A 14,624-nucleotide genomic window follows, 5' to 3' on the forward strand; every position below is an offset into this window, starting at 1 on the left:
CCATTTGAAACAGCTATAGCCATTTCATCCGGCTGTATAGGTCTAGTTCTGCTAATTTTTTGCACGTGTATTTATTTTTGTAAAATCATAAAATACAAAATATAGAAATAAAAAATCGACGAGATGGCTTTAAAGCCCAATACGGCCCATCATGGGTCATCTTCCTCCTCCAGCGCCGCCGCCGCCGTCTTGTCCACGGCTTCTCCTTCCTCTCCGGCCGTCCTCCCTGTGGCGGAACCGCCCAACTTAAGCTGGTTTAAGTGCGTCTAATCGCTGTCGGAACAGCAATTATCCGAAATGCACCTAAAACAGCATAAGTCCGGTAGTCCGTCGAGTGTCCCTAGGACTCCTCGAAGGATCCACGATGTGTCTCATAGCCATACATCAGGATAATATCCGCGATGGGGTAATATCAACAAATATTACATTTTTACATACATATAAAAGGTACGAGTTATTACCGAACATAGATTGAAACAAACTTAACAGTGCAGTGTTAGACAGAGTTCTAAGATTTAAACATAAACAGTTCAGGAGAGGATGCGCAGGTAAAACTTTTTCTCTAGGGTATTATGAGATTCCGGTCAATACCCTAGGGCTTCGGGGTCTCCTCCTCTGTAGACTCCTGCGGAGCTTCTGAAAGATAGCCACAAGGGGAAACCCCTGAGTACGGGGTACTCAGCAAGTCTTACCCGACTACCCAATATAATAGTTTTCTTTGGAATGCATGCTAGCTTTTGGGTGTGTTTGGCTAACACAACTTTTGCCGAAAAGCTTACTACGAGTAATGCCTTAGTTTTATCTTTTATTTGGGTTAAGTTATTACCTAACCATTCTAAATGATAACAGAAAGTAAAAACAACCATAAATGTTAAGCCATACATCAAATATCAACCAAAGGTATATATATATATATATTGCATGAATTGATACTACGATGCTCAACAGTGATCAAGTGCATTCATAACCGAGAATTGCGGCGATCCGGATCTAATTACATCCTGCAGGAGAGTACCCTGATCACCAGTGTTATACGACTGTCCAGGTCGTATCTAACAACCTCTCGATTAGCAAAATCAATGATTAGGAATACGACTACCCGGACCCAGGGATGCACCCCCACATGGGACCCCACGTCTGGCCCGATCACCATGTGAGTTTCAGGCTACATCCCTGCCAATCTCCAGCACGTCAAGCGCGGGTACGAAGTATTCCCGATCATAGAGTTTACTAACCTACTGGGCTTTACTGGTCCCATACCCAGTAAGTGATCAGATGTTTATCACTTGATCAAAGGTTAAGACAACGAATCGGGCCTTAACCAAATTAATCTAGCAGACAGAACTACACCTCTAGTTTCTGTCCGCTTTCAACTTTCTAAGTTATCTTCCATAAGCAACATGTATGACTTAAAAGTTTTTCCTTAAGGTTGGTAAACCAAGCATTCAAGCAACTAAGCATTTCTAGACTTGGGTTATCTTCTAAGGTTTGAACAAGTGGCAAAGATGTCCTTAAAGCAACTCCTAGACTTAGTGCATACATATAGCAAATAACCGATAATTGGACACATGAAATAACGATTCCAAAATAGATAGGTATAAATGCACCGGGGCTTGCCTTGTTCACTTAAAAAGTTAGTATTCTCTGACGGGTTGGCTTCACAGGGGACTAACTCAAAAACTTCTTTGAACTCCGAAGGTCCTTCTGAAAATTCCGAATATTCTCCTTCTGGTGCTTCGGGATCTATAGCATAATACATGCAGGGGTCAGAAATGCAAAATTTTGAATAAAAGACTATACAACTCTCCTTCATGATAAAGTTGCAAGACAACAAGGACTATACAACCTATCATGATAAAGTTGCAAGCCAACACACAAAAACCCAAAAGATTAACCCACAATTTTATTTTTCTTACTTAACCCTCCTTATAGCTTTTTCTTTTATCTTTAGAAAAAGTTATAATTATTTTCTAACTTGAAAATCTAATTTCCTATGAGTTAAGGATAATTTGTGATTAATAAAATGTTATTCATATTTTATACATTTTATAAATATTAAGTATTTATTTAATTACCTTAAAAGGAAGGCATTAAATAAATACCCGAATTTTTTTTATTATTTTTCTAGGGTGTAAAAATTTTAATGCATAAAGGAAAATAAAACAAGCCTAACAAAATTGGTTTCACTAATTTTGGACACTCCTAGAAATTTCTGTGATTAAAATGGTGTAAAATGGATTTAAACTAATTACTTTCCTAAAGGAAATCTAATTTTTTTCCGAAAAACACCCGGATAAACTTTTCTTACCCAGCCCCACTCTACCCTCTCTCACGCGCACTGGGCCCCACGGCACGGACCCATCTATCCTCCTATTCCTCCTACCCGCCGGCCCCCTTCTCCCTCTGACGGGCCCCGTGGGCCGTTTTTCTTTTTCCTTCTCCTTTTTCGGCCCGACACCGGCCCAACGGCCCTCTTCCCTTTTTCTCCTTTCCTCCGCGAGGCCGACCTGCTTCCCCTAGGCCTCCGGCCTTTTTTCCTTTTTCGGCTGACCGCGCGCGCATCGCTGGGCTTCAAGGCCGCGGCCCAACAAACGGCCGCGCCTTCCCGGCCTCTTTCTCCCCCTCTCCCTTCTCACTGCCGCGCGGGCCCGAGCGCCCAGACGCTTCTTCCTCCTCCTGCCAAAACACGCGCGTGTAACAGGGGGCGGCGCGACTCGCCGGCCGGCGCCCCACCGGCGGCGATGCTAGGTCAGGACAGCACCCCTACACCTTCACGCACCCGTGCGCGGCAACAGCTCCTCGGGAGATGGCCGGAGCCATTCCCTCCACGGCGGCGGGCGGCGACACCTTCGGCCGGTCGTGACTACTCACGACGACGGCACAACCTACTCAAACAACTACCTTTACACCATCCTAGGACCCTAAGGACTCGCCTACGACTACTTAAGGAGGAAGAGGAGCAGCGCAAGGTAGGGCTCACCGTGAGCGGGCGGCGCGGCGATGGCGGACAGAAGCGGCGGCGGTTCAAGGCGTGACGGCGAAGAAGCTGGGCAACAAGTTGCTAAGGTTGCTGGTGGGGTGTAAGCGGAGGTGTGGACGGGAAGAATCGACGGGAGCTGCGGTGTGGCGGTGGAATTTTGCTCGACGGCGGTGCTTGACAGAGGAGGTGCTGGCGGCGGTAAAAAGAGCGGCGGTGAAAACGGCGGTGCGGGAGCGGTAGTTATTCAAGCATTCACCGCGCGCATGGGCGACACCGTGGCCTACCCATAGGCTTATGTGGTGAGGAGGTGGCCTAGCTAGACGCGCTAGCGAGCGACCGACGACGGCGGCAGCGACACGTCCTGCTGCTCTGTCACCGCTCCTCTTTTCTTCTTCTAACGCCCGTGACTTCAGAGCGAAATTACGGCCGATCTTCAATCCAACGGTCCCCAAGCGCTTTAACAGAAGTTGGAGATAAACTCAAACCCTTCACTTTTTATTTTGGCTCTGACCCGAGATAATCATCAAATACAGTTGAATTTTGATTTGTTTCTCGGGTTCCTCTGAAGTTTACTAAAACTGATATTCAGTTCGTCAGTCAATCAAGGTGCTCATTTGCCCGACTTAGTGATCCATTTCGGTGATCCAAATTCCCTTCCCGTAGCTCAACTTCTTCCCAATGATGTTCTACAACCTCCAAAGTTTCCATTTTGCCCAAGAACACCTACCCTTCTTGATCTACATTGCTTTGAATTCAAATTCAAAGTCGACCCTATGCTGTCGGTTTCAGACTTAACCATTTTTCAGTGACAGTCAACTGTGACAATGTGCTGACTTTGAGCTATATTTCGAAATTGTTCTCTTCCATGTTCCTAGCCAACAACACCCAAATCTTGTAGTCCAAAGTTCGTACTTCAATATGGTATAGTTGTCCTGATGCACTTATTTGGAAAATTCTTCAAAATTCAATTTGGAAAACAGACTCTGCTGCTGTTTTTCTGTGTTCTTATTTTCAGACGAGGAACAGTAAACTCCATTTTCCTTTTTCTTTCTTTAATTTCTCTGAGCTATTTAGCACCAATTCTGTTCCAAATCTTTGATTCTTAAGTCCTAGTTACCCTTACACTTGCATTCCACATTTTTGCCGAATTTTTCTGAATTTCAAATTCAAAATTCAAATTTCGGTCAAATTTGACCCGAATTTGATTTTCGGCCAATTTCTTTTTCTTTTCTTCTCAATTTGCTTTTTAATTCTTTAAAGTCACTTAGATGACTAAATTGGCAGCTTTTACACTCCCCCACCTCGCCGGACAACCACTTTGTCTCTAGTGACAGCCGCCGCCGGATCTGCCTCTGTTGCCCCACCATCGCTAACCGAGCCGTGACATGACGACCCCCAAAAGCCTCCGCCACCGCGGTCGGCGGCTCCCATCGCCTTACTGCACCGCCTTGCTCCCATCCCACCATCCCAACCCCGCCCATCCGGTCATCTCCCGTCATCCCGGCCGGTGGCTACCGCCGCCGTCTCGCCCGCTACCACTGCCGGGCAAGCCACCCGCCCCGACCTCCTCTTTAAGCCGGCACACACCAAAGAACCCCCAACCCCCACTCCTGAAACCCTAACCTCCCACGATGGTGGCGGAGCGTCACGCCTGAACGAGCGGACGGGGAAGGGTGTGGAGAAGAAAATAGATCGGACGTTCTGTATCACGCGCACCAATCTCAAAGATCGGAAGCCATATAAGCTTCCTGGCTTCCGGAAGATTGCCGCGTCCTAGTGGTGTGCGGTCTGGCCGTCTGGCCCAATGTGCGCGTGGGCCGTAAGGTTGCGGTTTGTGCCTATAGGGCTGAGCCCAATAAGTCTCAGCCCACGGGTAGGATCCGGTTTCTAGCTGTTGTGCTGTTCAGCGTCGACCGTCGACGCCGTCGGTTGCCCATGGCCTCTCTGCTATATCAACATACGGTAACAATCATGATGCACGTGCTGTTGGCCACCGCGTGTATAGAGTAGACTTTACATGTACGTAAAAAAATACCAGAGAAATCTGTTACATCTCGCTGCAATGATTTATGCACCATCCTTTTCAACGCGTGTGTGTCATATGGATAGCTAGATTGATCCTTGAACACTTTAACGTCCACGGATTCATCGATACATATTCTCTTTATAGTATAGCGTACTAACTCAATTTCAAAATAGACAATGAATTTAAATCTTCCCCTGTACGGCATACATCATGATCATTGGGGATTTGCAGATCATACACAATCACAAGTTTTATTATACACCTTGCCACCTGTCCGTATTCTTAACATATTTATTAGTACTTTGGTTATGTTTATCATTATAATCAACCAAACCCACTAGAGAGAGCCTGATGCACTTTCAACTTTACGTGTGCATAAAAAAACTTGAGAGAAATCTATTAGATCTAGATGCAATGACATAAGCATCATCCATTCCATGTTTTTTCAAGGAAACACCCCTTTGATGTATAAAACATTGCTAATGATTTTTTTCTTTGAAATGAACCAGACGGAAGAGCTGCCGATTATATTTAAAAAAAAGAACGAATCCAGACTAGATAAAACAACAAACAATAACATCGACCGGTTGGATTGGAACATCAGCACAGCCACACAGTTCCATCGAACTACTCAACTCAAATAACAATAACGCAGGATTGGATTGGGACATCAACATGTGCCGCACAACACAAATCACCACTCTCGATACAATGAAACTATCTCCAGTCGGTTGAATTGTGACATCAACACATGTCGTACAAAGACATGATTCCGCCGCAGCTAAACAACAGCACCACCTCCGGTCACCACCAGCTACCACACCGCTAGAACGCCTCACCCGTGAGGCCTGCCACCAGCTCTCTTTTTTTTTTCTTTTTCTTCTTTTATTAACTTCTTCCTCACTAGCAAGGCAAGCAAGGCATGAACTTCCAAAGTGACGCCTCCAGGGAGAGGTATGACGCTGCTGGCGTCACCGTCGCCTGACCAGATAGTCTAGATAAACACGGGCAGCACAAGGGGAAAAGGGGCAAATTGATAGGCACTTCCAACGAAGTAAACGTCGCCTAAACACGTCACCATCATCGGCCTGTAGCAGGCATGGCTTTCACCATGATCCCCGAACCCCGTGCACAGGCTGCCCTCGCCATACCACGTGAGCCATTGATCCCGCCACCAAACTTGGATGTCAGACTCGGATGTCCCCGCTGTCACCAGAGGACACCATGCACGCTGTGAGAGCAGCCGCGGCAACACCACGCACGATTGCTGATGAATTGTTTTTGAGCTGTTGGGAATGTGATCAGCAACAAGGCTAGATTGGTATGCTTTGCAAGCGCTGTTGGATGCAATGCATTATCTTTTATCCTCTAGCCAAGCTCGACTTTACCCTTTTTTTTGAATTGGGAGTACTGCGGTGCCTCTGGTCCAAGATGTTGGTCAATTTTTAGAAATTAATAAATGAAAACGAATCATGGATTGGCCATGTAAGATAGGTGCTACTAGATGTTAGATACATGCTACAAGTTTCATTACAAATAATATTTAATTATTGCACCTCGTGGTATGGGTCAGCAATTCCAAACAATGAATCAAAAAAAATACTATTTAATTTTTTTCGAAACGTAATATTTTAATATAAATCGGCCGTCAGAGTGTTATTTCAAAGACAGCAAAAATATCACCTTTGGATGTTTTCCTTATTTCTTATTTTAATATCTTCAGGATAATTGTCCATGAAAATTCATATTTTGAAAAGGTGATGGCATAGAGTTTTTGTCGGTTGCTGTCGGAGTATATGTGCACCACATAGCTGTAACTGAAACCGTTACGTATATTTTGAATTAGAAAGACAACCACTACCACAGGGGCGAGGAAACCTTCCTGACGGGGAACCGACAGGAACACGACGACAGGGACAGCTACTCAGGAAAGACCAGTTACTCCTGACGGGTGTCTAACAGGAAACAATTCCCGTCGGCAGCTCCTGACGGGAAGGAACCGGCCGACCAGTTGCAGTTACTGTGGCCGCAACCGACAGGAATTACCGTCAGGAAACATAAAATCGACAGGAACCAAACGTGTTCCCCTGACAGCGGGCCCCGTCAGGATAGACCTGTTGGCCAACGGGAATTCATCAGTGTTCCTGACGGTGTGCACCGATAGGGAAAACCTCCTGCATTTTGTATCTATTACCATCATCAGTTTAATTCAAATGGCCCCACAACATTCATACAACATCAATTTAATTCAAATGTCCAGGATAAGACACAGTACACATTAAACATGTCACATGAGCCATCCAGATTAATTCAAGTAGCACTAACAGATACAATCATCCAAAGTGTCCATCATGTCTGGCTAGCACATAGGCATAGCAGCATGCATGTCCAGCATGCCCAGCTCCAACACTTTAACCAAGGAGCAAGTCAAGATCAGTAGTTCATGAGTCGACTACATAGGATGTCAACTGCACAAAACTAGCAAGTCCTACTGCTAGCAAAAGGAGAGGCATTTTCACTTTCTACCACATGATACTACACAAAAAGCAAGTCTTCACAAAAGAAAAGAGGCATGCTGTACCCTTCACCATTTCATTCCAGAGTAGGGTCATCTTCATTGTCATCGTTGCCATTGCTAGAAGCGTCATTGCCATTGCCAGATGCGCTGATGCTGTTGCCAGATGCATAGTTGCCATTGCCACAAGCCCTGTTGCCTAAAGTGCCGCTACCAGCACCATTTTCAGCTTCGGATGACGACTGACTAACCTGCAAGTAGATAGAAATCAAAAGGGTGAATGGTTGGAAGAACTGCAATATAAATTTGGCTACATATGAGAAGCTCAACATGTCTGATTAGATCTCAACTGCTAAAAGCATTGCACCAAAAATTTAGTTCCATCCAGCACACAATGATGGACAGTAACATTTTAACACAAAGATAGATTAGATATGAACATGATGGACAGTAACATTTTAGACATACTGGAATGTGTTTACAACAGTCAAGGGGGGTAAACTAGACCATATCTTGGAATGTGTCTTTAATTTGACACTGTCAGCAGCATATCTTTGAATCAAAATTTATAGTTGAAAGGCCTAAAGCCTCACAGGTACCCAGGAGCTCACGCACAGAACACACACATACACAGTAGTCTTTTTTGTGCTGCAATTGCTCGCTACCTTTTCTTTTTTCTTCTCTATTTATACGCAGCCGAGACCTACAATAGGACCTGTAATTGAAAGCTAATAGCTACAGCCATCACTACCTTGGTTGGCTTATTATTCTCACTAACTAGCAGCTGGAAAACTGCTAAGTAAATAGGCTCAGTTCCAGGGCAGAAAGTTGAGTTGCAGCATGTAACACTAGTGATCAAATAAAGTATTCTTGGACAGTAACACTAATGATCCTCTGAGATATGCAATGATCCTATTTGCAGCAGCATGTACAGAACAAGATCAAATAAAGTGCATGGTAGTACTGCACCTGCTCGCTTGATGGTGCACAAGTATTTGCTTCTTGCAGAATGGCGACTATTTCTTCTAGTACTGACATGTTCATCTTGGCAAAAAGATCCTAACAGTGGCACAATCAGGAAATGCTTCCAAGAATCATTAGGTGGCTACAAAGTGAGTTGAGGTAACTCAATTACCGGCATATGTTTGCACAAAACTAGACCAATCTGGTAGCCCTTCTCCAGTTGTGCGTTCCGCCTTACAAGATATTGATAAGACCCCGAGTTTGATTGTCTTGTACCCCTAGCACTTGCTTTCATATCACATTTCCTTAAAGCGCCATTTGCTATTGGCACACGGCCATGAGCCAAGCCATTCCTACTACTTGGTACAGGGCATCAGCATCAAGCTTCCCATCATTCTTACGCTGCTCAAAGTCATTTGGATGCAAAGCTTCAAGAGTAGCAAAATAATCATCCTAATAAAGGAAAAACCTCAAGTTATCTTTCAGATCAGGTTATAAACATTAAAATTTTGAAAGGAACAAAGTGTGGCAACTTACAACACGCCTTTGGGCCTTTTCTGTTAGGATTAGACAGCTTTTGCCATTGCTATCACAATTTTTTACACCTGACTTCATGCAGCAGTAAGTGTTGATGTCAGCGGCAGCTTCAGGGTCATACTTCTTTGCCTTGGACATAGGAGACGCAATCAGCAACACAGCGGCAATAACAAAATATAGTAGAAACTGTTGGATATATAAGCACTTTTAGTTTTAATTTAATCCAGAAATAAATCATGAATACGATGAACAGACAGCAGATTAAACTAGACATGTCTACGCAAGATCTAGACAAGTCTATCATGCAAATAGAATCACACATTCTACCATACTATCCAGTGCTATCAGACTACAACATATCATAATAGCTAGTATGGAAGACATAATTTGAGTTAAGAGATCGTACGTTTCTTTCTTGATGAAGACCGGCTCCTGGACGACTACTGGGTACAGCAGCCGACGACGATCAGCAGCCTGACGTTGTTCGTGACGGCGAGTGAGGCCCGAGCGACGAAGAGGTAGACGAGCCGTGGTGAAGGAGTCGACGAAGAACTTGACGAAGCGGAGGAAGCGATCGAGCAGTCGCGCAGAGCGCTTCCCAAAAACCTTATTCGCCCTCTCCCGGTGCAGGATCGCTGAAGGCGACGGTTCCGGAGACCTGCTCTCCCAATCGCCGGTGCACGCCGACAATCGGGATGGAGTAGACTACGGTGGCGGCGCAGCAGCGAGAGGAGGCAAAAACCCTAGCTCGAATAGATTTGTTTATGGTAGAGGCCGGTAGGTCGCATATATAGGAGAGCCCACGATTCTCACGTGCCCGCGCCCTTCGCCCGGCCCGGCCCGGCCCGGCGAGGCGAGGCGAGGCGAGGCGAGGCGAGGCGTGGCGTGGCGAGCGAGCGCGCGTGTGTGGAGCTCTTCTTCCCTCCCCACACACATAGCTTGGAGGAGTGGAGACAACTTCCATATTTAAGTTGGTCATCCCTCCCCTCCACTAGCAATGTGGGACTAAAGACTTGCACCACTCCACCTCTTGCCCACATGGGCCTTTGAGATTTATTTGAAATTCTGAAATTCCTTATGGGCTAGGCCCATTATTTCAACAATCCCCCACCAGATCTCAAATGCCCATCAGAGATTTTGCCTGTTTCTCACTGATGTTTATATACTAGTGTTTCGGTGAGGACTGTTAAGTTGAACTCTCGCCTAGAGCTTCAAGCTACATTCATCCACAACTTGAACAATGGACTAAGCCTTGAATTGCAAGTTTTGTGCGGACAAGTTTCACTCAAAGTCGGGACTAGTACCTGGCTGCCTGTAGCCTACCCCGCGGGTGGGGCATATAGGTCGTACCCCCTGGTCTCTTCATGAGCTTAATAGAGATCACCCAAGTCTCATAGACTGCGACCTTACAACAGTCGGGCTCATATAGGTATATTTTTCCAAAATGTTCTGCAGGGGCAACATCTTTGCTAATTAAAGCCAACAAAATATATTAAGGCAGTAGCCAGCCTGCCATGCAGTGGTTTGAGAGTGTTGCATCATTTCTCGAGTGGGTTAGTAGGATACTCTCATGCTATCCCATGGCTTGTTCTTCCCAGATCCTACTTCATGGGATCTCCGATCACATAGGTTGGGTTACCACCACGGTGTAGCTCATATGGGTCTCATACCCATCTCCTTTGATGCATTGTCTATCACATTACGTGACAGCCCCTTAGTGAACTGATCTGCCAAGTTCTTATCAGTTGAGATGTAATCCACTGATATTACTCCGGAGTTTCTCATTTTCCTGACAGATTTCAGACGTCTCTTAACGTGTCTTGATAACTTCATATTGTCCTTAGAATTGTTCACTTTGACTATCACTGTTTGATTGTCACAATTCATAAGTATTGCCGGCATAGGTTTCTCGACAATAGGCAAGTCCACCAAGAGTTCACGTAGCCAATCAGCCTCAACTGTGGCTGTATCTAATGCTGCAAGTTCTGCTTCCATGGTAGACCTCGTTAAGATAGTCTGTTAGGATGACCTCCATGAAACAGCACCACCACCAAGAGTGAAGACGTATCCACTTGTGGCATACAGTTCATCAACATCAGATATCCAATTTGAATCACTATAGCCTTCCAGTACTGCAGGATACCCGGAGTAGTGAATTCCGTAATCCATAGTGCTAACTAAATAGCGCATGACTCGCTCAAGCGCACGCCAATGATCATCTCCCGGATTAGAGGTAAACTGGCTCAGTTTGCAAACAGCATATGAGATGTCAGGCCTAGTAGCACTGGCTAAATACATAAGTGATCCAATAATCTGAGAGTATCTTAATTAGTCTCTACCAATTCTCTTGTTTTTCCGAAGTATCAAGCTCGGATCATAAGGTGTGGGAGAAGGCTTACTATCCTTAAAGCCAAACCGGCTCAAGACCTTTTCCACATAATGAGATTGCGTGAGAGTAATCCCATTCTCTCCTTTGATCAGCTTGATATTCAGAATTACATCAGCCTCTCCAAGATCTTTCATGTCGAAATTTTGGCACAGAAATAACTTGACCTCTTTGATCACATCAAGATTTGTACCAAAGATCAGTATGTCATCGACATACAAGCACAATATAACTCCCTCACCCCCACCATGGCGGTAGTACACACATCTATCAGCCTCATTGACAGAAAAGCCTGCTGATATGAGTGTAGTATCAAATTTCTCATGCCACTGCTTAGGTGCTTGTTTCAGGCCATACAAAGATTTCAGCAATTTACACACCTTGTTCTCTTGACCCTTTATTACAAACCCATCAGGCTGATTCATATAAATTTCCTCATCCAACTCTCCATTAAGGAAAGCTGTCTTAACATCCATCTGATGGACGAGAAGACCATGTGAGGCAGCAAGGGAAAGTAATACTCGAATACTGGTCAATCTCGCAACAGGTGAGTAGGTGTCGAAGAAATCTTCACCTTCTTTCTGGGTATAACCCTTAGCCACAAGTCGAGCCTTGTACTTATCAATAGTACCATCAGGCCTAAGCTTCTTTTTGAACACCCACTTGCAACCCACAGGTTTACAACCATACGATCGATCAACAACCTCCCAAGTTCCATTAGAAAGAATAGAGTCCATCTCACTATGGATAGCTTCTTTCCAATCATCTGCATCTGGAGATGCAAATGCCTCTGAAATAGTCTTAGGAGTATCGTCTACGAGATAGACAGTGAAATCATCACCAAAGGACTTTGCAGTTCTTTGTCTCTTGCTCCTCTTAGGAGCTTCACTGTTAACCTCCTCATGAACTGGCTCAAGTGTTTGTTCAGCATGATCAGGACGCACAATAGGTTCAAGAGTTGTCTCAGCAATCATATCAGAAGATAGTCTAGACATACTATGCAATTGTTTCATAGGAAATATATTCTCAAAGAACGTAACATCACGAGACTCCATCAAGGTATTAACATGAACATCAGGCACCTCTGATTTAACCACTAAAAATCTATAGGCTATGCTATGATGAGCATATCCCAAAAAGACACAATCCACAGTTTTAGGTCCCAACTTACGTTTCTTGTTGATTGGCACACTAACTTTGGCCAAGCAACCCCAAGTGCGTAAGTATGAAAGTGATGGTTTTCTTCCAATCCATTCTTCATAGGGAGTTTTCTCCTTATTCTTCATGGGTACTTTATTCAGGACATGACATGAAGTCAATATAGCCTCCCCCCACCATGCCTTAGATAATCCACTGGTGTCTAACATGGTGTTCACCAAGTCAGTCAAGGTGCGATTCTTTCTTTCGGCAACCCCGTTTGATTGGGGCGAATAGGGAGGCGTCCTCTCATGTACAATACCATGTTCTTCACAGAACAAGTCGAAATCATTAGAGAAATACTCGCCACCACGATCAGACCTAATTCTCTTGATCTTTTTCTCAAGTTGATTCTCAACTTCAGCCTTATAGATTTTAAAGTAGTTAAGAGCCTCATCTTTCATTTTCAATAAATATACATAGCAATATCTAGACGCATCATCTATCAAAGTCATGAAATATCTTTTTCCACCTTTGGTCAACACACCATTCATCTCGCATATATCAGAATGAATGAGTTCAAGTGGTGCCAAGTGTCTCTCCTCGGCTACCTTGTGAGGTTTTCGAGGTTGCTTAGATTGCACACAACTATGGCACTTAGAACCTTTGACAATGGAAAAATTCGGAATTAAACACAGGCTAGAAAGTCGAGACATAGAACCAAAATTCAGATGACATAAACGTGAATGCCAAACACTAGCATCACTCTCATTAATACCATCACAAATATAGTTCACAGACTTATTGCAATAATCTGAAAGGGAAAAGCGGAACAAGCCTCCGCACTCATAGCCTTTACTAATAAATTGTCCACTCTTAGACACGACAATTTTATTAGACTCAAGCACTACCTTAAAACCATCCCTACACAAAAGGGAGCCACTAACTAGATTCTTCCTGATAGAAGGGACATGCTGCACGTTCTTCAGTTGCACGATCTTTCCCAAAGTAAACTTCAGATCTACCGTACCAACACCATGAACAGAAGCATGTGACCCATTCCCCATTAGGATGGAGGAATCCCGAGCGACCTGGTAAGATGAAAATAAGGAGGCATCAGCACACACATGAATATTAGCACCAGTATCAAGCCACCAAGTGTTAGTAGACTGAAACATTAAAAAAACAGAAGGTAAATTACCATACCCACTATTTCCGTCTCCAGCGCTGGTCACCATGCTCACAGACTTCTGCTGTGGAGGTTTTCTTCCTTTGCGGTTTGGGCACTTCTTTGCCCAATGGTCAGTAGAACCGCACACGAAGCATCTCTCGTTCTCCTTGTTCTTCTTCTTCTTGAAGGTAGTGGACTGCTTAGGCTTATTGTTCTTACCCTTGCCCTTGCCACCATTGCCATTGTGATGTGATTGGTGCACCATATTGGCACTGGTCTGACTCTCAACAGCTTTAGATCGTCCATCTTTAGCTCGAGCTTTCTCCTCAACATCAAGAGACGCAATCAGGTCTGAAACAGAAATTTTTGTCCTCTTGTGTTTGAGAGAAGTGGCGAAATCCCTCCAGGATGGAGGTAACTTGGCAATAATGCCCCCAGCCACAAACTTGTCGGACACGACAATCTTTAGCAGATCGAGTTCCTTCACCATGCACTGTAATTCATGAGCCTGAGCGACTACAGATTTTCCATCAACCATCTTGTAGTCATGATACTGCTCAATGATGTACAGTTCAGTGCCAGTATCTGAGCCACCGTAGTTGGCAGTCAGATCGTCCCACAACTCCTTTGCGACCGTGTGATGAAGATACACATCCTGCAGATGTTCTGCAAGTGCACCAATCACAGCGCCCAAGAAGATTGTGTTGGCTTTCGAATATTCTTTCTCCTTTTCAGGAGAGAGAACCCCTTCCGGCTTGCCATTGGACACCCAGAACACCTTCATGGTAGTAAGCCACAGCGTGGCTTTCACCTGCCACCTCTTGAAGTGCACGCCAGCAAACAGTGCTGGCCTCAGTGCATCAAGAAATCCAGCCATAAAACTAAAGTGCCTACAATAAGGTTTTTGGA

This window comes from Setaria italica, chromosome V (genome assembly GCF_000263155.2).
Source record: "Setaria italica strain Yugu1 chromosome V, Setaria_italica_v2.0, whole genome shotgun sequence".
Taxonomy (NCBI): Eukaryota; Viridiplantae; Streptophyta; class Magnoliopsida; order Poales; family Poaceae; genus Setaria; species Setaria italica.